Source organism: Rhipicephalus microplus, unplaced genomic scaffold (assembly GCF_043290135.1).
Source record: "Rhipicephalus microplus isolate Deutch F79 unplaced genomic scaffold, USDA_Rmic scaffold_16, whole genome shotgun sequence".
NCBI classification, from domain to species: Eukaryota; Metazoa; Arthropoda; class Arachnida; order Ixodida; family Ixodidae; genus Rhipicephalus; species Rhipicephalus microplus.
In genome coordinates, this window is record NW_027464589.1 from 9968598 (window position 1) to 9993774 (window position 25177).

The window sequence follows — 25177 nt, forward strand, 5'->3', positions numbered from 1 at the left end:
GACTAAAACGCTACACATCTTTCACGCAGGTTTGTGCCCAAATTCCTGCTTGTTTCTTGAATTTTCGCCTGTTTCGTTTTGCTGCTGCTGGTGCTGCCACAAGTGTTCTGTTGTCTGTATTGACTCATTGAGACATGGCGAAAGAGATAAGAGCACTTTTCGAGGAACTTAAGCGTGAATTACGGGCTGAATTTAAAGGCTTCAAGGAAGCACTCGAGCGAGACTTTCGCAATGAGCTGAGGGAAATTAAGTCCTCTGTAGCTTCCTCAAATACTGATTGTGAAGAAGTAAAGGCTGAAAACGTAAAGCTCAAGACGACCAACGCTATGCTAGAGGCCACGTGCGCTGATCTTGCTCAAAAGGTGAAAGATCATGAGAGTAGGCTGCTACACCTTGAGCAGTATTCTCGTAATGCAAATGTGGAGCTCAAAGGTATCCCGTACAACACCACTGAAAACCTTATAGATACAGTGATCAAAATTGGCGAGAAAGTAGGTGTACCACTTGAGGAAGCCGATTTTGAGTCGGTGCACAGAGTACCAACCTCCAATCTAACAAAAAAGAACGTAGTAGTTCAGTTCGCACGGAGGCAGAAGAGGGACTGTTTCCTCGAGAATGCGCGTACTGCCCGGCTCAAGTGCTCTGACGTAGGCTTTGACTCCGAGGAGTCGTTCTTTGTTAACGAGCACCTACGCCCAGACCTGAAACGTCTACTAGGTCAGGCTACTGCACGCAAACGCGAAACTGGTTGGAAATACGTTTGGGTGCAAAATGGCAAAATTTTCGCACGGCGCATGGACAACGCTCCAAAAATAAAGATTTCATGCAGTGGGAAAGTTGCTAAAATGGTTAACCCATTATGAAAGCTGGAAAATAAGACCAATGTTCCAAGCTTTGAAGGAGCCCTTTGTGGTGCTATAGCGCATCTTATCATGCCGTTCATATGTGTTAAGGAGACACATAGTTTTATATGTTGCGATAGTCTACCCGGAGCAAAGACCATATGCGCATGCGCTGTTCGCCACACATTTGTTCTCTATCCGATATTTGTTGCCTGCTTTTTTTATTTTTTTGTCTTGTGTGCTTTAATTTTGGAAGTACTGGTTTGTAGTTGCCGCTTTTGCTATTTTCTGGATTGTTTGCGTTTATGCCTGTATCGCGACATGAGCTGGGAAACAACTTGGCTGCGTTTTTCTGCCCTTGTTGATGAAATCTGTAGGCACAGTGATATTTTTCGTCGTCTGTTTCTCATTTGGAAGTATGTCACTACTTGTCTGCAAACTGACAGCACTTCTATGTTGACCCATAATAATCAGCAATGACTTTATCTTGTATTAGTCCAACCGCACTCAAGTCGGATATTGTTGAAAAGTGTAAATCACCATTAACATTTTTACATATGAACATGCAGTCGTTACGCCAAAAATATGATGACTTTTGCATTTTAATAAACGAGTTCGGGTTTTCCTTCTCGGTTATTATGCTCACTGCGACGTGGTACTCTGATCTTGATACCATACATTTAGACGGCTACAGTGCCGTTTCTTTGAATAGGAAATTGAAAAGGGGAGGCGGCGTATGCATGTTCACAAAACTGGGATTTACCTATGACCTCCTCGATGACTTTTCTTGGTCCACAACGGACATTGAGATAATTTGTATAAAATGCAACAATTTTGTATTTGCTGTCGTGTATAGGCCACCTGATGGTAACTTGAGCGAATTTTTCACGTTTCTAGAGGCTATTTTTTCGTTTGTAAACATAAACCAATACTGTTTAATTTTAGGAGGTGACCTAAACATAGATATGCTGACAAAAACTCCTAAACAGGGCGAATTATCTGCGATTCTTGATTCTCATTTTTTTGTTTAATGTAATAACCACTCCCACACGTATCACTGCAACTAGTGAAACTCTTATCGACCTTTTTAATACTAACCTAGCAATTAATAACCTATTCTCTGGTACCAATAATGTGACACTTAGCGACCACTTGCCTATCTATTTAGTAACTGACACGTACAATACGGCAAAAGAATTCACTGTAAATATAATATATCAAGACATCAACGCGGTTACACTGTCGCAGTTCCGAGATGAACTCGCCAGAACAAGCTGGAACGCAGTTTTTGCGTGCTCTACGGCTGATACCGCATATGACCATTTCATAGAAATTTTTCCTTCGGTATATAAAAAACACTTTCCGTACAAAGAAATAACTAAGCCAAAACGCGCACGTAAGCCTTGGGTAACGTTAAGTATATTGAAAATGATACGTACGAAAAACAGACTGTACCAGGTGTTCTTGAAAAATCGCGATTTGAATGCACTGAAAGCGTTTAAGGCATACAGAAACAGTCTTTCAAAAACTTTAAGGCAAGCCAAACGCGACTATTACCATACTATTTTTAACGGTATCGTAGATGTCAAGCAAATGTGGAAAAAACTAAACACAATTATATCTTCAAGTAATAGGACGCCCGGTGTCGACAAAATTACAATTGATAATCATATATTTAAAGGAACAGCATTAGCCAATAAATTCAATGGGTACTTTACTTCCATGTCAGAAAGTACTTACGACGGAAATGCATTAAGTTACATGCCAACACCTATAGCCCCTTCAATATTTATTGACCCTACGGAGCAAACTGAGGTAAACAACGTTTTCATGAAACTTAAAAAAAGCAAAAGTGAGGACATTGACGGCATAAAAATGGAACCGTTTATCTTTGTTATTGATTTATTATCACCCTGCCTGATGCATATCTACAATATTGTTTTAAGCACAGGTATGTTCCCTAAGCGGATGAAAAATGCCAAAGTTGCAGTGCTTTATAAAGGTGGTGACAAAAATGAAATGAGTAATTACCAGCCAATATCGGTATTACCTATATTTTCAAAGGCTCTAGAAAAAATCATTTTCACTAGAGTGTATAAATTTTTGGACTCGCATTCTGTGATTACAACAGCACAATATGGGTTCAGGTCTGGCGTATCGACGGAGACAGCGCTGTTGCATCAAAAAGAGTTGATACTGGGCAACATTGAAGCAAGAAAGCTAACATTAGGCGTATTCATAGACTTTACGAAGGCGTTCGACAGAATTGATCACCAAACCTTGTTAGAAAAATTGTTTTATTACGGGATTAGAAACATCGCGCTCGATTTAATAGAAAGCTACCTTAGTGATCGGTACCAGTGTGCGTCTATAAATAGGCAAACATCTATGCCCAAAAAAAATCAAACACGGTGTACCACAGGGAAGCATATTAGGACCTCTTCTATTTAACCTTTATATCAATGATATTGTAAATGTAGATCACTCAATAACGTACATTATTTATGCAGATGATACAAGCTTATTCTTTACGGGAACAAATATAGACGATTTGATAAAAGCAGCTAATAAAACGTTAGTCAATTTTTCGAAATGGTCCTGCCAAAATTCGTTACAGATCAACAGCTCTAAAACCAAGGCCGTTCTTTTCCGTGCGAAAGAAAAAGAATAACATGTGCGTACACACAAAAACTGATGCTAAATAATTTCATTATCGAAATTTCAGAGACTGTCAAAACTTTGGGCGTCATCTTTCATCAACATATGTTCTGGAATTCTCACACTGAACAATTGTGTATTAAGCTAAGAAAAGCCCTTGGCGTGCTGAGAAGGTGTCAGTCGTTTCTACCGCTCCCCCAGAAACTTCTTATCTTTAATACGCTTTTTTGTTCTCCTCTACGCTATTGTCAGTTGGTATGGGCTTCTGAAACTGAAACATCAAAACAAAAGTTGTATACACTTCAAAAAAGCGCTTTGCAGGCTGTTGCAAATATAGGTTACAGAGAACACACATCCCATTTATTTGTCAAGTTTAAAGTTTTAAAATTTTGTGTTGCATATGAACATAACTTGTTGTTGTCTTTGAGGTTTGAAATTCGAAAGAATTGCGCAAACCTCAGAGGCTTAGCACATTTACAGCCGAAAATTTTGTTGCGTCCGATGCGGAGTTCTGAACACTGGCACATCCCCCGACCGCGAACAAATTACGGACTCCAAATGCTAAAGCACTCTGTTCCCCATATACTAAATAAGTTCAAGCTCACAGAACAGCAATCGCGTCTCCTTTCAAGTAGTGATATATTAAACCTGTTTGTATAAGGAGCTATAAACCCAGAAAAATTACACCCAGTACTTGTAAATGCATGAAATTTTAAGTGTACCCCTTTCTGTTATAGCGTCTTATATTGGTTGCCTTTTTCCCAAAAATTGTTTGTTTGTAAACACCCAAGTGTGCATCTATTCTGTACTTCATAAACAACCACTAGAATGTTATTTTCTTTTCTTTTTTCTTTCAATCATACGTGAGCACTGTATGGAGTTTGGTGTGCCATTGTTTCTGTTGCCTTGTACAAATGGGAGGTGGGGCTAGTCAAGCTGCTATAGCGCAGCTTTTTTCCTACTTTCCATGCCACAATTGTTTCTTGTTTGTGTAAATCACGGTGTATCGTTGTGGTGAAATAAATTTCAACTTTCTTTCAACTTTCATATGATTGATGTGGGTTCTAGATGATGGATGCATATTCTATTTTTGAACGGACAAGTGTAGTGTATGTTAGCCTTTTAGAGGTATATTTCACCAAGTAAAGGTTTCTTTTAATAAATCCAAGTGCTTTTGACACCTCACTAGTTATGATATTGATGCGCTTATTCTAAGGCAGGTCAGAAGATAAATGAATTCCAAGATACTTAAATAGGGATACTTTTTCAATGGGGAGAGCTTGAATTTCATATTGACTCATTTCTGTTTTATGTGCTCTTGTAAACATCATGGCCTTCGTTTTGGAAGTGTTATTTTGCCATGGTGACACCAAAATGCGAGTTTATTAGGGTCCAACTATGACTCGTTTGCTTGGGTGCTGTCAATTTTTCTATAAATGATGTAGTTGTATGTAAATAATTTGATAGTAGATGACAAACCATGTCCAATGTCGTTGATGTAAATGAGAAACAAAACTGGTCCCATGATTGATACCTGGGGAACACCAGACTTTGCATGTGAAAATGAAAATGCATGTCCATGCACATAAATTGATTGGCTGCAGTTGCTCAGAAAATGATTTATTCAGATTTTTTCCAAACCAGTGGCTGCCTTATCATTATACATAGAGCCATCTAGAGTTGAAAAGAAGCCTTTCTTGTCAGCAACCAAAACATGCAGCTTAGCTTCCAGATGCGTCTCAGACAGCATAAACACCATTTTGAGGAGTGACCAGGCTATGTACAACAAAGGCAAGCTTTTTTTTTTGTCAAGATAAGTTGCGTGTTTTGGTTACCTTCATGCTACCTTAATTTACGTACTCTTCTATGAACATAATGATAAAAAATACTGATGGATTTAATAACACCATCTCAAGGAAATGAAATGAGAAGAGAGTGTGCTACTCTTGAAATATCTGCAATAAGTGCATAGCGGAGGATGTTTGCAGCTGCATCGCCAATAATAATAATCATAATAATAATATTAATAATAATATAATAATAATAATAATAGCAATAATAATATACAAGGCAAGACATAGCCCAGCAAACCTCTTGTGATGGCAGTTCTAACATAAGCACCAAACTAAAAGGCCTTCAAGGCAAGCCGAATTTGTGGTCATGACACATATGCACAAATTTACCGATGTGAGAAATGCTGTGCTTGGAAAGTCAGATATGATATGTGATATGTAGAAGGAACATACATCAAAATAGTGCATGTACCAACATGGAAGCTAAGGAATGCTTTAGTCAATGGGAAGAATAAGCTGCCGAGCGGAACTTTCTGTAGTCTTCTTTACACTGTAGTCTGCCACGAGTGTGACAACATGTCAGTCTATGAGACCTGTGATTTCAATGAAAGAGTTAAACAACACAACAGTTCAAAATGAAGTCACCAAATCATGGGTGGCTTTGGATGCCCTTGCTGAACATGCGCAATATACAGGCTTTCAAAGTGACTGGTCAAGCAATCGTGTTCTGGTCGAAGAAAACAAGCTTGCATCATGCCAGCACCTGGATTCCCTGCAGATTCACACAGCTGCACATATACTCAATAAGATTTATGGAACGCTGACCATATACTTTTGGTGCTTACATCACGCACCTAGTCATATTTAAATACGATGTACCTTTCTTATGGTTGTCATTCAGAACAATATCAGGTGCCCAAACATCAATAAACTTTGTGTTCTTTTGGTCGGTGTATCCTTTTGTTTGTACACTAAGAAGAAACAGTTATGCATTGCCTTTTTTAAGGCCTCTTCTAGCTGTTCACTGTAGTGGCAGTCGAAGGAGTGACTTTTTGAGTATTGATCAAGGGTAATGCTTATTTTTGTGATGGTGGCACAGACTGCCGCCAGTTTCCATGAATTAGCCAGGTTTTTCCAAAGTTCCTACAGTTTTCCAGCAAGGCCCCAATTCCCCGACTTTCCCAGGTTGGTAGACACCCTGCACAAACAAAGATAGATGGCAGTTAACTCGCGTCCTGTTTCCTGTATTATGCAAGTGTCATTCTGCACTTTATTACCTTAGAAGTACTTTTTGCTAGACAGGTTGGTATAACATTATTAGGGAAAATTCTAGACGATGCGAATGTGTGGTGCAGTGTAAATATTTTCTGTAGTTCAGCTGCGACCGATGCTCTTTTTCTGTGCTTTTTCATTTTTCCAGTGGTGCTTAGGCATCTATAATTTTCCCCCTTAGCTTAATTACCTCCCTAAAGCTATGCATCATCTTGCCCATTAACAACCATTGTTAAACTATTGTATGTGGCATTGTTGATGCAAAATGACCTTAGAGTATACACTAAAGCTCCTGCAGGATCACCGGCTAAATGAGACAACCAGTTCACCTTTTGTAGGACCCGAAGTATTGACATTTTCAATATATCTGTTCGCACAGTGCTTCATTGGAGTCATGCAAGTTTAAAATATGGTGCTCCCACAGAGAAATTTTTCTTCCTGTGCTGTGACCAACGGGAAAACTATATAGACAATAATGAAAAGAGATCACAACTAGGCTTAGCTGTGTGATGTCTGCCTCAATAAAAATGTAATAAATTAATGCAAGTGTGCTTATATCACCATGGTGTTGCCAGTTTATTACTACATTTGATATGAATCTCTGCTCGTCCCACCATGGTGTTCCTAAGGGCGTACACAGTCTTACCTCTGAGACAGCATTGCCAGAACTAATTTCACTGTCACAATCTTGAGCAGGTGTGCAACAAGCATGCGCCAGCGCAGAGAACACAAGAGAAGTGGTCACTGCTTGCATGTTCAAGGTCGTATGCATGCACACTGGACTATGATTTTGCAGTTTCTTACATTTTGAGTGGCGTATACATCGTGATGGCGGGAGCCATCTCTGTGGTCACCAGCTAGACTGTCACAATGTGCATATTGTTGCTTCAGACAACTGTTTAGGACAAAAAAAGGGCACTGTAGACAATATATTTTTAGGCTAATGTAAGGGCTTGTGGTGAGGAGACTCTGAAAAGGTATATGGTGTCATCTTGCAATAGAGAAGCAACATTTATACCTAGTTTATGTTAGTATGAGTCTGCTAAACATTGGCCATACAAGCTTGTGGCTAGAGAAGTATGATGTCCAGAAGATACCCTCCTGAAATGTTAACCTGCACCGTCCTCCCTTGCCCTTCTTGGTGCACTGGAGTTTTTGCCCTATAGGTACTAATTCCTTCAGTGGGTACTCTTGAAGGGCTTCTGAATAAGCTTACTCTTACCACCTGCTTTACCCAAGGGCAAATTCTACTGTTGGAACTTGTTTGCTTGGCAGAAATTTTCAACAGGAAAAGAAGCTTCACTCGTTACACAAATAAAGCTACAGCATTGCAAGATTACTATGATGTTATGTGCACAGACATCCCACACACAACTCACTAAAATGTCACCAATTACCTCTATGGTGAGCCTGATTATGCCTTAAGACAGCATGTAAGTTTCTTTATCCTATACTTTTTAATCAGTACATGAACCTTGAAAAAACAAGATCGTTACGTGCAGTGCATAAAACCAGTGCTTATGAAGCGCAATGATGCCATCGGAAGCATCAGCAAAAGTAAATTCACCCTGCTAGAAAGCAAATTGTGCGTGAAGCCTGTAAATGTACTGTTAACAAAGTCTTGACAACTTCATTACTTCTACTTCTGCAATTTTCATAATCCTGTCTCTTCATACCTTGCTGTCAACCCAAAAATTATTGACCTATGAGGTGTTACTCATATGACCATGCTCATTTAACATACCTGCAAGCCTCAGAGCTAACATAATAAAGTTGAAAACATTAAAAAATAATGCTCTCTGCTACTCACCCCTTCAAAAAAAATTTTTTAGCACCCCCTTCAAACCTGTTTTTTTAAAGACTCAACAGGCACAGTGACGTGACTCATGAAAGGCATATCCGGAGCTTGTGGTGCAACTAAAATCTTTTTGGAGCAGCATAAAAGCTGCGTGAAGCTTTTAAGCTAGAGCTGTTGCACCACATGTTACAGAGAACTAGTTCATGAACATATGCATGCATGTTCACTTCGACTTCTGCTCAACATAGACATAGGCTTTTTGCTTTTTTGCAGACATCCTCAATTTATATAAAGCTACCTAGCGCTTTCCGGGAATTCGCATGGCATTTGTAAATGACTCTGGCTTTCAACGATAGTTTAGCTACAATATTGAATGACGGACTGGTAAGACAATTTATGCATTGTATTTACTTTCCAAAAAAAAGAGTCTGATTATAATAATGCTTTTATTAGTACAACCTAATCGTTCAATCTGTGGAGAAGTGGTTGCTGTCATCGTTTATGTACAGAATTGTTAGGTCCCTGATTAATGAGCACTTCATAAAAAAGGGTTTTGTAACATGTCCTTACTGCCAATTATTTATTATGGCTCGACAAAATTTATAGTTATGGGGGAGTAAGTAGTTACACTTGGCAAACTGTTTGACATGTACAGTCGTCGAGGTTGAGAAGCCCAGCCGAGTAAATGACTCATCGGTAAATAAAATAAATTACTACTACTACTAGACATACCGAAATAGTGGAACACCATGCTTTCTAGGAGAAGTAAAAGTAATTGTACAGCATGCAGTACTGCTGATAAAATTTGCCCACTGTATGGAGTAAAAACTTCACCACCTTGTATGAAATATTTTTGAAAGTAAACTGTAACAAATAGGACCACAAATAAAAAAAATAACTAAGTGGTCGGTTCTATATGCAGGTACTAAATTACGGTATTTTAATACAGTAAAGCAAGACTGTTGTCCAAGCACAACTAGCTCATTATTACTTTTATCTGACAGTAACCACAACAGTTAGAAACTATTTGGCTGAAGTCACACGGTAACTTTTGTAGTATAAGCGAGTTCAGATTGTTAAGAAAGTTGGTGCCCAGCAACGTTTTCAACTACATTGCACGTTCATGTCCACTGTGATAACATCTTCAAATCGCAGGGGTAACGTATGGATTTCAAGCGTATGCCATATACTTGCTCCCTGAGAGAACACAACAACGAAGAGTGCACGCATGCTTGACACAAATAATGAAATTTATGAAAAAGATGTAGCAGGTTTCGTCTCTTGGTGCAGATCTCTGCAGGCACTTACCTAATTCCCACGCCATTTTGCCAACAAGCAGCGCATGTAAAACGTTCGAACATGCGCTATTATGTCGGGTCGTTACCAGTTTCCTCTAACCACCTTGCACTTAGTTCCGGCACGACATATGTTTCAAACATCTATTTCTTGCAAACTGTGTGAGTAATTGTAAACCATTCTTCAACAGTTATTTTTGTGCTTACTCGATAGGAATACATGAGCTACAAATTTTCTAAGTTTCTAAAGTATGAATGGTAATTGAATTGTGAATGGTAATCTACACGCAGCCTTAGCATATATTTCCTTTATAATCATTTTCAATTTGAGGCATGGCACAAATTTCGAAGTACGACTGAAGCCTCTCATATGCATGTTTCGTTTATTTGAAGGTGCTATTTAACAATCTTGAATTAATCCTGCAATGAACTAACATCTGAATGCCTTGCGAATTGCCTGCCACAAAATGTATTTTACTAGGTAAATTGTTCTGTGCTTGTTACACAAGCTGAAGATGATGACCATACTGACTGGTGAGGCAGAGGATAGCGCGTGTACAATTTAGGTGCACACACGGGGCCCAATGTCAGTGCTACATTTCCAATTTAAACACGAGCGCGCGCAATATGTATGTTTTACCGCAATACGCAGCATGCACTTCACCGCAAGGCACGACTGCCTTGCGGCACTGTTAAATTTTAAGAAGACGCTTAAGGTGGCAATTTTGAGCGAATATTTATAGGGCTCCCAGCATATCTTCAACTTTATTTCTTTTTTTTCTTTGTATTCAACCACGAGAAAAGACATAGCTTAGAAAACCGATTATCGTAATCGGCGACAACATATTTAAGCCACTTGGAAAATAACGTCGTGTGAGCGCCTGGTAATATTCTATGGCTTCCAACTTGTGCATTTCGTATCTTTCTCACGCAGTTACGCAAGAAGAAGCTTCAATGAAAGTTTTGGCGCAAGCATACACTTCACCGAAGCGACACATCGATCCTTACGCTACACACGCACTTACCAGACATACACGTACGGCATACATCCACAAATAGCATAAAACACGGTGTTCATGATCGGGCAAGTCGTTACCACATTGCTTATAGACAGTATTACAGAACGAGACCACGTATCCATGCGCAGAGGCGGTTCTCGCGAATGTATAAGGCTCCCGGCCAAGCAAAGACCACGGATAAATAACCACCGCACGGTAAAGATCCTCACAAGTTAGTGAGGAACCTTAGCCTTTCGTTCCCACCACATAAACGTCTCCAAAACAATGTCCAACACGGCGATTCTGTCGCCGTCTATTCATACGTTTTCAGCCAAGTCAAGCCGGTTTTAAGCGGCTATTGGGTGAACCGAATGCTTTTGCCTCGAAAAGGTTCATGCCACCCGGTGGCAGCAGACGCGGCCCCCAATATTTCATTTATTAGTAATACCTATATACCCAACAAACCACTATATTGCCACCCACACGTAGTGGGTCGACTGCAAGAGCGGCTCTACAATCTGGAGGAAAGAAAGAAGATTTGCGTGTCTCTTCTCGGCTCGAGAGCCAGCCACGACTGACGCATCGTCCTAGAGCTAGCTACCCGGTCGTTCAATATATCCCCAGTACTTGTGACTCATCGTGACAAACTGGTGGAAGGTGCTGGGTAGTCTCACGGATGCTGCAGACCCCCCAGGAAGCCGTAATACGAGTCCAGTGCCAGTCAATACTCCCGTGCATCGGACGAGCCGCCGAATCAGGGGATTGCCTCCGGAAGTCAACGATACTGCTACCACCACGTCACCAAACATGACCAGCACTTCGGTACAAACCTTGCCAACCAGCACTGGAAGCACGTCGTCGAACCGATATACGTTGGAAAGCCCACGGGCACCTACGACGTTCCATGGTACGGAGAGCGAAGACGTTGAGGACTGGTTGGCGGACTTCGAGCGCGTAGCCAACTTGAATCAGTGGGACAACGCGGCGAAACTGGGTCGTGTCTACTTCTATCTCGAAGACGGGGCTCGCACGTGGTATCATAATCGAGAGGAGCAGCTGACGACGTGGCCCGAATTCTCTCGTAGACTTCTGCAGACATATGCCAGCGCTGACCGCCAAGAAAGAGCTGAACGAGCTATTCTTGCCCGCGTCCAGTCGCCAAACAAAACTGTGATCGCGTACGTCGAAGACATGACGCGTCTCTTCCGACGGGCAGATTCAAGAATGACGGAGGACAAGAAGTTGCGTCACTTGATGCGTGGTGTCAAGGACCAGCTTTTCGCCGGCCTCGTGCGAAGCCCTCCGAAGACGGTCGCGGAGTTCTTGTCTGAAGCCGTGACAATGTAAAAAATGCTACAGCAGCGATCAAACCAATATGACAGGCAAGTCAGTGGCATGTCCACTGCTGACATTTTTGCCGCTGCTGGGACCAGCAATGACTCCTTACGTGAACTCATCCGTAATATCGTACGTGAAGAGTTGCAAAAGGCTGGTGTAACACCTCATCCTACGGTTAGCTCTATTGCAACTATCATCAAAGATGAGCTGCACCAGGCCCTCCGGGACACCTTGCCTCCTGATACAGCTGCGCCAGCTCCTGCTGAATACCACCGTAAGACAACCTACGCGGAAGCCTTGAAACGCCCTGCTGCATCGCCGCCTTTGTTCGTTCATCCTGGCCCTGCAGTTTCACTCGAGTCAGCGCAGCACATACCATACTACGAAGGCACGTACACGCCACCGCCCCTGCCCTTTGGCCGTGGTGCTTCTGTTGCCCATCGTTCGGTACAACCGGTCCAGTACATCGACGATCGGCCCTCGTATCCTCGGAAGTCTGTTGTCTGGCGCACACCCGATCACCGGCATCTATGCTTTCATTGCGGAAAAGCTGATCACTTGTACCGCCAGTGTCCTTATCGCCGTCTTGGGCTTCGCGGCTTCTCTGCGTACTCGCCGCCCCCCCGTTACGGTCAGAGACCACGCGACATCCAAAACTACCTCTCCCAGCAGCACGAACCACCGTCTGCCAGGCGCCAGTCGCGCTCGCCATCACCGAGGCGATTTTCATCAATGCCCCAGCGGTATTCTACCGCACGATCTCCCAGCCCCCGCCGGGAAAACTAGCCGAAGCGACCTCTGGGGGCGGGGTCACTGAACGTCGAAGCGCTGAAGACCTCCTATTGACGCAGAACCGTACAGAAACTGGTCTGACATCACCTGCTGCTGCAAAGGATAGCCGGCTTTCACTCGACATAGCGGTAACAATTGATGGTTGTGTAGTTAATGCGTTATTGGACACCGGCGCAGACTATTCCATACTGAGCGGGAAACTGACAACGCAGCTGAAGAAAGTAATCACGCCGTGGCATAACTCGCAGATTCGAGCAGCTGGTGGCCATGTCGTAACTCCACTGGGTGCCTGCACAACTAGAGTACAGATTCAAGGGTACACATTCGTAGCAAGCTGCCTTGTTCTACGTGAATGTTCCCGTGACGTCATTCTGGGAGTTGATTTTCTACAGGAAAACGGAGCTATCATTGATCTGCAAGAGCGCCGCGTCACGTTCTCAGCCCAGCGAGCAATCAACGTGCAGGATGACGGAATGCGTGTCGACGTACTCCGTATTTCTGAACAGAGCGTGACGCTTCCTCCCCGAGCCAGTGTTCTAGTCTACGTAACATGCTGTGGTTTGAGCAATGGCGATGTGGTGGCCGAAACAAATTTAGAACACCTCCTGCAGCAAGGCATATGTGTAGCGAGAAGTGTAATATGTGTCACGTTCGCGACGGCCGATCTGAATTGCTCGTTACCAACTTTAGCAACGAGCATCGACACCTTTTCCGTGGCACTTCGATAGCGTTTGCCCACGAAGTAGCAAACGTAACCAACTGTCCCACGTCAGAAATAGTGGATAACGCAGACACATCAATGAGCAACATTGACATCAATCCTGATCTGTCCACCGATAACCAGACTGCGCTGTGAGCGCTCTTGTTCGAGTACAGGTCTTGCTTCGCAAGTTGCTCAAAGATCCGCCAGACGTCCATCACTCAGCACAGGATCATCACGTACGAGGACGCACGCCCAATACACCAGCACCCCTACCGCGTGTCGGCTAAAGAACGTGAAGCGATACGTACGCAAGTTCGCGAGATGCTTGACGATGGCGTTATCGAACCATCCAACAGCCCGTGGTCATCTCCAGTCGTGCTTGTCAAAAAGAAGGACTGATCGCTACGCTTCTGCGTCGATTACGGAAAGCTCAACAACGTGACCGAAAAGGATGTGTACCCGCTACCGCGTATCGACGATTCGCCGGATAGACTTCGTCGTGCCCATTATTTCACTTCTCTCGATCTCAAAAGCGGGTACTGGCAAATCGAGGTAGATCAGCGAGACCGCTAAAAGACAGCCTTCGTGACTCCAGACGGCCTATACCAATTTCGAGTACTCCCTTTCGGCTTGTGTTCAGCGCCGGCAACTTTCCAGCGAATGATGGACACTGTCCTCACAGGGCTCAAGTGGCAGACTTGTCTTGTCTACCTTGATGATGTGGTGGTCTTCTCTGCCACGTTCGAGCAGCACCTACAGCGCCTGCGCAGCGTGCTGGAGGCTATCCTATCGGCGGACCTCACTCTAAAGCCACAGAAGTGCCACTTCGGCTATGAAGAACTGAAATTTCTTGGACATGTAGTTAGCGCTGAAGGAGTCCGGCCCAATCCAGACAAGCTTGCCGCTGTTGCCGAATTACCAGCTCCTGTCGATAAGAAAGCCGTCCAGCGCTTCCTTGGTTTGTGCGCCTACTATCACCGGTTCATTCATGGCTTTTCAGTGATAGCAGAACCTCTGACTTGTCTCACAAGGGACGACACGCCGTTTGTCTGGGAAAACGAGTAACAAGCAGCTTTTGATGAACTGCGACAGCGCATGCAATCAGCACCCGTTCTCGCTCATTTCGACGATGATGCTGATACGGAGGTCCATACTGACGCTAGTAACGTTGGGCTTGGTGCAGTGCTCGTTCAGCGTCAAGACGACATCGAAAGGGTGATAGCCTACGCCAGCCGCTCTCTATCCCGTGCCGAGGCGAATTATTCTACTACGGAGAAAGAGTGCCTCGCAGTCGTGTGGGCAATCACCAAGTTTCGCCCGTACCTTTATGGTCGTCCCTTCAAGGTAGTGACGGACCACCATGCCCTCTGCTGGTTGGCCAGCCTGCGCGACCCTTCAGGACGGCTAGCACGGTGGAGCTTGCGGCTGCAGGAATTTGACGTCACCATCGTCCATAAGTCCGGCCGTAAGCATGAAGACGCAGACACACTGTCACGCGCACCCCTTCATGTCGTCAATCAGGAAGCAGAGGAAGACGAAGGCTTCCTGTTCGCCATTAGCTCATCAGACTTGAGTAAACTGCAGCGTGATGACGCAGAGATTCGTCCGGTCATCGATCATTTAGAGGACCAGGGCACAATCATACCACGTCATCTATCCCGCTCGTTGCCGTCGTTCTGCCTTCGAGAGGGTGTGCTGTACAAGAAGAACGCTCGTTCGAACAACCGTACCTACCTCCTGGTGGTTCCTCGAGACATGCGAGACGACGACCTCTTCGCTTGCCATGACGAACCCACATCCGGTCATCTGGGGTACTCACGGACACTTGCCAGAGTGAGCGAGAGGTGCTATTGGCCAGGACTTTCTGCAAGCGTCAAGAAGTACGTCAAGAGCTGTCGGGAATGTCAGCGTCGAAAGCAACCATCTGTTAAGCCAGCTGGTTTGCTTCAGCCCATTGAAGCACCCTGCACGCCGTTCGACCAAGTCGGCATGCACATTCTCGGGCCATTCCCCCTATCTGCGGACAGCAACAAATGGGTGATCGTCGCGACCGACTATCTGACACGCTACGCTGAGACGCAGGCAATCCCACGAGCCACGGCTTCTGAGGTAGCACAATTTTTCATGCGCCACATCGTGTTACGACACGGTGCTCCTTCCAGTATAATAACGGACAGAGGGACGGCATTCACGGCGCAGCTTATGGACGAGGTTTTCAAACTGAGCAACACCAGACACCGAAAGACAACTGCGTACCACCCGCAAACCAACGGACTTACCGAGCGACTGAATAAGACCATCGCCGACATGATCTCAATGTACATCGACGTACAGCACAAAACATGGGACTGGATCTTACCTTACGTGACCTTCGCGTATGATACCGCCGTGCAAGAGACCACGTGATACACGCCATTTCAGCTTCTCTACGGCCGCGAAGTGCAGACCATGCTGGACTCTATGCTACCGTGTCAAGACGAAGACGAGTTGGACTGACGCCGATGAATTCGCAGAGCGTGCTGAGGAAGCCCGGCAGCTCGCGCGACTACACATCGGCCAGCAACAGCAGGCAGACGCACGGCGCTATAACATCCGCCACAGTGAAGTATTTTACAACCCTGGAGACCAAGTTTGGGTGTGGACGCCCGTCCGCCGCCGTGGCCTTAGTGAAAAGTTACTGAGCCGGTACTTTGGCCCTTATAAAGTGTTACGTCGCGTCAGTGACGTGAACTACGAAGTGGTTCCGGACTGAACATCGCAGGCACGGAGTAGGACACGACCGAGGTCGGATGTCGTTCATGTGTTGCGCATGAAACCATTTATTGCGCGTTGTTCGTAACTTTTTTCTTGCCGTACAGCGTTCTTTGTGTTATTTATTCATTTTTGTGAACTTGCTTCTTCGTTCACTGATTTTTCCTATATTGGCACGCTCGTTCATTTCTGTTTTTACTTTATCCGAATTTCCAATTTCTTTTTTTCCACGTGCCTATGTCGTAACATCGTGGTGGTGCTATGTAATTTTCTTTCCCCCTTTTGGGACTTTTTTTTTCTTTTCTAAAGGGGGGATAATGCCACCCACACGTAGTGGGTCGACTGCAAGAGCGGCTCTACCATCTGGAGGAAAGAAAGAAGATTTGCGTGTCTCTTCTCGGCTCGAGAGCCAGCCACGACTGACGCATCGTCCTAGAGCTAGCTACCCGGTCGTTCAATATATCCCCACTACTCATAAAAACTAAATAAATGAGAGAGTACTATAGAGCTCACATGCGCGTCTGACAGCACGATGATTTTACGTGTAAACATGTATCTGTCAAGTACGAGCACGCGGCTCACGCACTTTTTACATTTAGCACGTACTACGATCGCTACGATTCTGCAAAGTGATCTTTCGGCTGCGTGTCCTTTTTCCTTTTCACGTGTTTAAAGTATAGCGAAAGAATGATCACGCATGCAAAAGTGCGTTATGAAGATGACAGAAAACTTGCGGTTGTGAATATTCGCGACATCGGAAATTTCCATCCGGAGAACACAAAAGACTTCAAGTCGAAGTTCTTTTATTCAGTAAAATAGACCGATCCGGACGGGACCTCAGACTTTTACCGGGCTCGGATTCTAGCACTGGGAGGTAAGCACATCGTTTGAGCACATTTATTTGCCTTGTCAAGTTAGACATAATAAGTGCATTTCTGTGTTCCGCGGTGCAAATATGCCTATCGTTGTTGACGCTATCCGGTGCGTGCGGTCGGTCTTTGAACAATGACATGTACTTTTGTCTTGAAATGAGCGTAATTAAAATATATTCTTGCAACTTCCATAATTTACAAATACACCTAATGAAGCCAGTGCATTACAATAGTTAATTACTATATATGCTCAACCGTATTTTGTGCCCAATCTCTTCAATAAAACTTGTTGCTCGGCGAGATGGATATATTTAAGGGATCGCCTTTCTTTCCATTTTCCTACTCGCGCATTAATTCCATGCAGTACAGCACAACTCGATAATTGCCCGGGAAATGTATGCACTGATCCAGATCATGCCCCTTTCCTGTCCCACTTTTGACGTTTATCTGCGCAGCTTCCAGCGTACGGCACGCGGCGAACTCGAGTCCTTCCCAGCTGAGTTTTGTCCTTAGAGCACTGTTACGTAGGTCAAATAAAATAATTATTGATCGTGAGTGTCCATGCAATAATCATCATTAATTGAATGATATGTCGACCACATCAGTTAGGTCCCCCCACCCCCCTCTAAAATAAAGAAAATCTTGATTTGAACACACACACACACACACACATACATACATATATATATATATATATATATATATATATATATATATATATATATATATATATATATATATATATATATATATATATATATATATATGTATATATTTGTTTCCTCTTAACACAATATGCATATACACAAAGACAGTTTATGAGCACATGAAAATGTTTCATGGTTGTTGTGATACTATGAACAGGTATATTTATTCTTCCTGCTTTTGCTTGAGGCTTATATGCATATAGATGATGATGATGAAAAAACTTTATTTAATTAGCAGAAAGATCCTCTTCCCCTTTCAGGTGCGAGAGGAGAAGGGAGGACCAAACCTAGACGACGGCCATGATCCCATGGGCCCTGGCGGCGTCTTCGGCCTGCCGTATTAAGCGGGCTTGTAATTGAGAGTCGGAGCTGAGGAGCGCGGCATCCCATCCACTCCCGTCTGGAAATTCGCCTCTCATGGGGGCCTGCGGGCATGTCCATAAAATGTGGCTCAAGTCCGCCCTGTTGTGGCAAAATTTACACTTGTCCGAATGAAGTTCCGGCACGCAGCGGTTCATTGTTACCGGACTAGGAAACGTGTGGGTCTGGAGTAGGCGCCACGCCACCGCCTGTCCTTTGTTCAATGACGAGTGTGCGGGAGGATAAATTTTCCTGCTTAGCCTGTAATACTGTGTAATATCTCTGTAAGTGGTCATCCGCTCAAATCTCTCATCGTCCTCCCCGTTCGACCAGGGCAATCCAGAGGCTCGGTCTGTAAGTCCTCGAGCTGTCTGGTGTGCAGCCTCATTGCCGGGCAAGGAGGAGTGAGCGGGTGCCCAGACTATTTCTATTGTTCGTTGGTCTTTGCATCCAACCAATATTCTTGAAGCTATTTGGGATATTCGCCCTCGTGCAAAGTTTCTCACAGCCGTCTGCGAGTCGCTAACAATGAGTGAAGTCGAGGTGGATGCTATGGCCATTGCAATAGCTGCTTCCTCCGCCTCTTCTGCAAAGGTCGTTCTCACCGAGCCGCTGACCTTATGATTTCCTTTGTAGTCCACTACTGCTATAGTCATGTTGTCATTTCCTTTGTATTTGGCCGCGTCTACGTATGTTGTTTCCGGTAAATCTTTTACGTTGTTATGTATATTTTTCGCTCTTTCAGCTCTCCTTGCTTTGTGATGTTCGGGGGGCATGTTTTTTGGAATCGGTAAGATTACTAAACATTTTCTGATTTCATATGGGATATCCTTTTTGGCGCCAACTTGATTTGCGTAGTTTATACCCAGTTCCTCTAGTATAGTTCTACCTGTTTTACTCTGCGTTAGTCTTTCATATTGTCCGATTTTTTGAGCTTCTATAAGCTCTTCTGATGTGTTGTGAAGGCCTAATTGAAGTAATTTATCATTAGACGTAGTAATTGGAAGTCCGATCGCCTGTTTGAAAACTCGTCTAAAGATTCTGTCAATCTTTTCTCTCTCGGCCACTTGCCGTCTGAGGTACGGAATCACATATACAATACGACTGATGACAAAAGCCTGTACCAGTCTTATCATATTATTTTTCTTCATACCATAGTGCCGGTTTGCAATTCGTTTAAGTAGACGCATAGTTTGCTGCGCACTGGTTTCAAGTATTCTAATCGCCTCTCCGTTGTGCCCGTTTGAGCTGATTCGGAGTCCCAGAATTATTATGCTTTCGACCGTAGGTATTTGCGTTTTTCCAACAAAGACTTTAATGTTAGGTTTTTTCTGGATGCTTTTCCGATCCCTACATGTCGGGTTATAGAAGAGAAGTTCCGATTTTTCCGGTGAACATTGTAATCCTGTATGGATGGCATATTCTTCTACAACATTCACTGCTGTCTGTAAAGTTTCCTCTATGTATCCGTCACTACTCTCTGCTACCCATAAGGTAATGTCATCTGCATAGAGGCTATGGTGGAGTCCTGGAATTTCCTTCAGTCTGGTAGGGAGACCTATCATGGCCACGTTAAAAAGAAAGGGGGATAAGACTGAGCCTTGCGGCGTACCTCTGCTGCCCAGACTAAACTCTTGGGATTCTGCTTCGCCTAGTATTATTCTTGCAGTCCGGTCAGTTAAAAAGTCTTTTATATAATCGTATACTCTTTTTCCTACCCCTAACGCTTGAAGATTGGCAAGTATAGCTTTATGGGATGCATTATCGAATGCCCTTCTAAGATCTAGGCCAACTATTACCTTTGTGTCGTGTGTATTGAGACCCGAATCAATTATTTGGTGTTTAATCTTAAGCATAATGTCCTGTGTAGACAGTTTCGCTGTGAAGCCTACCATCGTATGAGGAAAGAGCTCATTGTCTTCCATATAATTTGACAGGCGAGTTAGGATGACATGCTCTAATAACTTTCCTATGCAGGACGTCAGGGAAATAGGCCTAAGATTTTCAAGATCTAGTTTCTTGCCTGGCTTGGGAATCATTATGATTGTTGCAGTTTTCCATTGCTTGGGTATCTTACCTTTTTCCCAACACTTGTTCATATATTCGGTGAGGGCTGTGATAGATTTGTCGTCTAAGTTTCTGAGCGTTTTATTCGTGATCCCATCGGGGCCTGGGGCTGATGTTGTGCTCAGTTTCATTAGTTCCGATCGTACCTCGGCCTCTATTATGGGTCGGTCTAGGGAATCATTTTCTTTACCTTTGTACGAGCTTAATTGCTCTTTGGTTGTATCCCCAATGTATCTCTGTCTGATTTCTTCAATCAGTTCTTCCTCCGTGCCCTTGTATTTACGGACAAGTCTAATAAAGTTTTGTTGTTGTGCTGTCTTGCTCGCTTCCGAGTCTATCAGACATCTTAACAGGTTCCATGTTTTAGAGAGACTTATTTGTTTTTCCATCGCATCACACTTTTCCTCCCATTGTTGTCTGCATAGTTGCTCCGCGTACTTCTCAATATCTTTACTGAGGGTGGCTATCCTTTTTCTAAGGCGTTTGTTGTGTTTTTGTGTTTTCCACCGTTTTTCTAGGCTCTTTTTTACCTCCCACATATGTAGGAGCTTACTGTCTGTGCTTTCTAGTCCTTCTGTTTTTGGTATGGTCTTAGTTGCAATTTGAATATTTTGCTTAAGGTTCCCTAGCCATTCATCTAAGTCTTCGATGACATCGCATGCTTCCTTCTCTCTGATTTTTCTAAAGCTATCCCATTCAACCATCCTTAATTCTTTGCCTCCTCTTTTACATGGACCTGCTTTAAATGTGGTCTCAATTATATAGTGGTCACTGCCCATATTTTCTTGTGTATTAAGCCAATGAGGTTCGATGATATTCTTAGTAAACGTGAGGTCAGGAGACGTGTCTTTGGATACGCTGTTTCCAATCCTAGTTGGGAAAAGGGGGTCGGTTATTAACGTAAGGCCCTCCTGTTGGGCGTCGATCCAGAGATTTCTACCTTTGATGTTTTCTTTGTCATAACCCCATGCCGGATGCAACGCGTTGAAATCTCCTACTATAACCAATGCTTGATTTTTAGTAATGCTGATCGTTTTTCTCAAAAGTTACCTAAATTTGGTTTTTTGTCTAGGGCGGCTATAGACATTTAATATGAATAGACTTTCACCACTCTTCTGCGATGGAACTAACTCAACAAGAACATGATCGACATCGCAGATTTCTTGATTGATTTGGGGGGTTTAACGTCCCAAAACCAGCATATGATTATGAGAGACGCCGTAGTGGAGAGCTCCGAAAATTTCGACCACCTGGGGTTCTTTAACGTGCACCCAAATCTGAGCACACGGGCCTACAACATTTCCGCCTCCATCGGAAATGCAGCCGCCGCAGCCGGGATTACATCGCAGATTTCTGTATCATGTTTTATCACCGTGAGATTTCTTCGCACGAGGGTTGTTACGGACGTTTTTTCATCAGGGGTACCATAGGATTTGTAATTCGACAATTTAGCCATTCTTCCAGTTTCCTGTAAGGCGATGACGTCTGGTGCCTCCTTTCCGTTTAGGAACTGTTGTAAGTTACCCCGTTTCCGGCGATACCCACGACAGTTCCACTGCCAAATTTTATACTGATTAGATCGTGCCATGTCTAGTCATCCCGTGCGATTCAGATTACTTCGGTCGTAGTCGGCCGGTTGTAGGGTTTAGTAGTAGTTTTAACCGGGCCTTCTCCTATAGACCTCAAATCTGTTTGCGTCTTCTCCACCAGCGTTAGTCGATTTTCCATGCTATCTATTCTTTGTTTTATTTCTACGAGCTGCAGCTGCAATCCTGCGAATTGTTGTTGCATTACCTTAGTAAGTTCTCCGAGCATATTCTCGACTTTCTTTTCCAGGGGTTTTGAGACGTCTTCATTTTCTACAGGAGATATTTCCTCTGCTCTTCGTTTCGCTGCGTGCACTCCTGACTCCTGTGCAGGCGCTGGAGTTAAAATTCGACTACACGATGCTATGGAGCTACTTGACTCGCGCAGCTGATTTTGCCTGAGTTTAGCGTTCTCTTCCTTTAGTTGTTTTATTTCATCCCTCTGTTTCGCGTTTTCACGGGTGAGTTGCTCTAGCATTTTCTTAATATAGTTTAGCTCTTGACCTAGGGTGGACCCTTCTGCCGTAACCTCAGGCAAACTCCCAGACCGGAGAGACTCCCCTGATACCTCGCCCACCCAGCTCCCCATTTGTTGACTGCCCCGACCGCCGCCAGGACCCTCGTGGGACTGTCCTTGAGGTGATGTCGTTGCCCTTGTCTTGGATTTGGCCCGTGACCTGGATCTGTGTTGACGAGTGGACCTTGATCTGGATGTGGATCTGGGTTCGTGTTGAGCCCCTTCTCTTCCCTCTTCGGCGAGTCGCGGGAAGGAGCTGGAACGATCTCTGCGTAGTCCCCCTCTGTCCTTGGTGGCGTTGCCATTCTCCTCCGTTGGATTTTCTGATGAATACCCTTCCCTCCATGCCTGTGTTGCTCTAGTGTTCGACAAAATCTTCATTTCTCTTCGTTCATCGCCTTGTTGTTGTTCCTTTTCCCACCATCTTTTCTTCAAAAGGTACGGGGTCCTAAACCGTTCTTTGCATTTTTTCTCCCCTGTAAGATGACCTTTCCCGCAAAGGCTACACCTAGGGACGCACTGGTGGTTTTCAGTTGGATTGAGCACCCCACAACCACGGCATTTCTTGCTGTCAGGCTGTGGGCAGACATCCGCCCGATGTCCAATTCGACCACAAGTAGTGCATGTTTCATATTGCTTCTTGTATAGGAAGCACCTATATTCGGCACCACGGTAGTATACAAAATACGGCACAAACAACCCTTCGAAAACAATGACCACTGAGTCCGTAAGTCCCATACGTCGTGCATGTAGAATCGTCGGGTTCCTCTGATTGACCAAGCTTTTTTCTATGTCTTCTTGATTATCATACTTCGGTATTCCGTGGATAACCCCTTTGGGTGTGTTTTCTGGTGCTGTTACATAAGCGGCTGTAGCATAGCTCTTGTCATTGATCATAATTTCCTTGATGTTGCTGTATTCCTTCGCATTGGCCAGACTAGGTGTGCTCATGATCATGGTATTTTGTCGCATGTTGATTCTGAGAGTATCTTCCCCAGCGATGTCAGGCTGTACTTTTGCCGCTCGTAGAACACAGTCTCTTATGAGCGCTAGACTCTGTCGCGTCAAGTCCAGACCTCCTCCTGGGCGTATTACAACCTTGTAATCGTCTTCTGGTAGTTGCGGTTCTTTTGGCACTGGCCGGCGATGAAAAAAATCCTTCACTCTCCGAGACGCCTCCATGGACGCACCTCCCGCGTTCGTGGCTGGCTCCGCGTTTCTCTTGTCTTTTGCCTTCTTGCGTCGTTCATGGGCCAGAACCCATCCTTGAGTGTCGTTGTACTCTTCGGGAGACAACGTCGCCCCCGCAACGTCCACAACATCCATTTCGCAGGCTTCGAACAAGCCGGGGGCCTGGCTTGTCGCCTAGTTGCCAGCGCGTCGATGGCACTGCGTCGGCACTGCGATGGCGTAGCTAGGGCGACGCCGTTGTGGGAACTTAAAAGAAGTGTCACGGCTCAAAAAAAGTAGGCCCACCTGGTATATCCTGGCATCGGACGAATCGGGTGATCGTCTGGCGACAGCTGTGATGGTCTTGAATCCCGTGGTTGTCCTTATTCAGCCGCGAAAGTGAAAAACTGGCAGAGCCCATTCGAGAGGCGTCCGAGTGGCTCAGCCCCCTAGCGGCCAACCTATGCATATAGAGCATGCACTTTTTTGATTGATGCAAGGACTACTGGAAATTCTAAGGATTGTTTTATATAAATAGGAGGCTTATTTGAGCATACACTTATCATAATATTCTTTCCCTCTAAATCTGTTGCCACTCATCTGTGTTTCCTTTTGTACTTGCAGTGTAGGCTAGTCCCACATCTATGGCTCATAATGAAATTGTTTCCTTTTAATATTTTTCAGAGTGTATTCCTTTAATATTTTCCAGAATCAGAAGACCTGGAGGTGGAGAGAGGAGGCCGGCAGAGGCTTAGATTTGAAAAAAATAGCATATTCGCCTGACGGTAAAGATGAAGATGACGGTGTCGAGCCAGAGGTACTTGTTTACGTAGTGCTGTATCAATGCTTATGCATTGCAAGACTTTAAACAGCCTCATGATGCGTTTCTTGGTTTTGTGTGCAGCGTCCTGCAAAAAAGCCCTCCGGCCCAAGGCAGGAGTTCTTGGAAATGCTGAAAAATAAATCTGATGACTTGTAGCAAAGACAAGAAGCCGCTTGAAAAAAGCAAAAAAAGAGAACATATGACAATGGGGGAACCCTAGTTGAACTTAAGCTTAAAATACAGAGGCGTGAAGGCCTTCTGGAAAGGCAGGGCAGAAAAATGGAGGAGCTTCGAAATAAAAAGAGTTAGAGCAGGAGGCCATCAAACTGAGGCAGCTAAACATTAGGCAGCAGGAAAACATGCTCACAGCCATAGACGAAGGCAAAGGTAGGGAATTCCGGTTTCTGTAGTTTTGTGCCTTTGTGGGTGCTACATGGACATATTTGTAATTTGTATGTATTAGCGTAGCCAGCATTTTTTGTGGGTTGGCCTATGGGTTTCTGATTTATTTGGACAGTTTCTAGCCTTAATTTTAAGCAAATCATTTGTACGATGTTTTCGTCATGTTTTACGAAGCAATGGTTGCATGTGCAAAACATTGCACAGACCCCACATGTTGCCATTGTCACTTAGAGTGCTCTGTGAAGCTGCTTTGAAAAAAAAGGAAAGTACTGGTACATTTTTAGCTTGGTTCCACAGTTAATATATCGGTGTGTTCTCAAATTGTTGCTTACAAAAACAAAACAAAAAATTAAAAACTTGTGTCAGTACAGTACTTGATTTTGGTATATTTTTTTGTTGGATGTAGCTATATTTTGGATGTGAGCCTTTATAT

General features: G+C 44.1%; 1 long non-coding RNA gene across 1 annotated transcript; it reads left to right on the plus strand.

The window, feature by feature from the left end:
- The first annotated feature begins 24239 nt into the window (after window positions 1-24239).
- Window positions 24240-24674, plus strand: LOC142784978 (uncharacterized). Its single transcript, XR_012888806.1, has 2 exons — window positions 24240-24336; window positions 24424-24674. It is a non-coding gene; the product is annotated as an uncharacterized LOC142784978 (long non-coding RNA).
- Window positions 24675-25177: the final 503 nt, after the last annotated feature.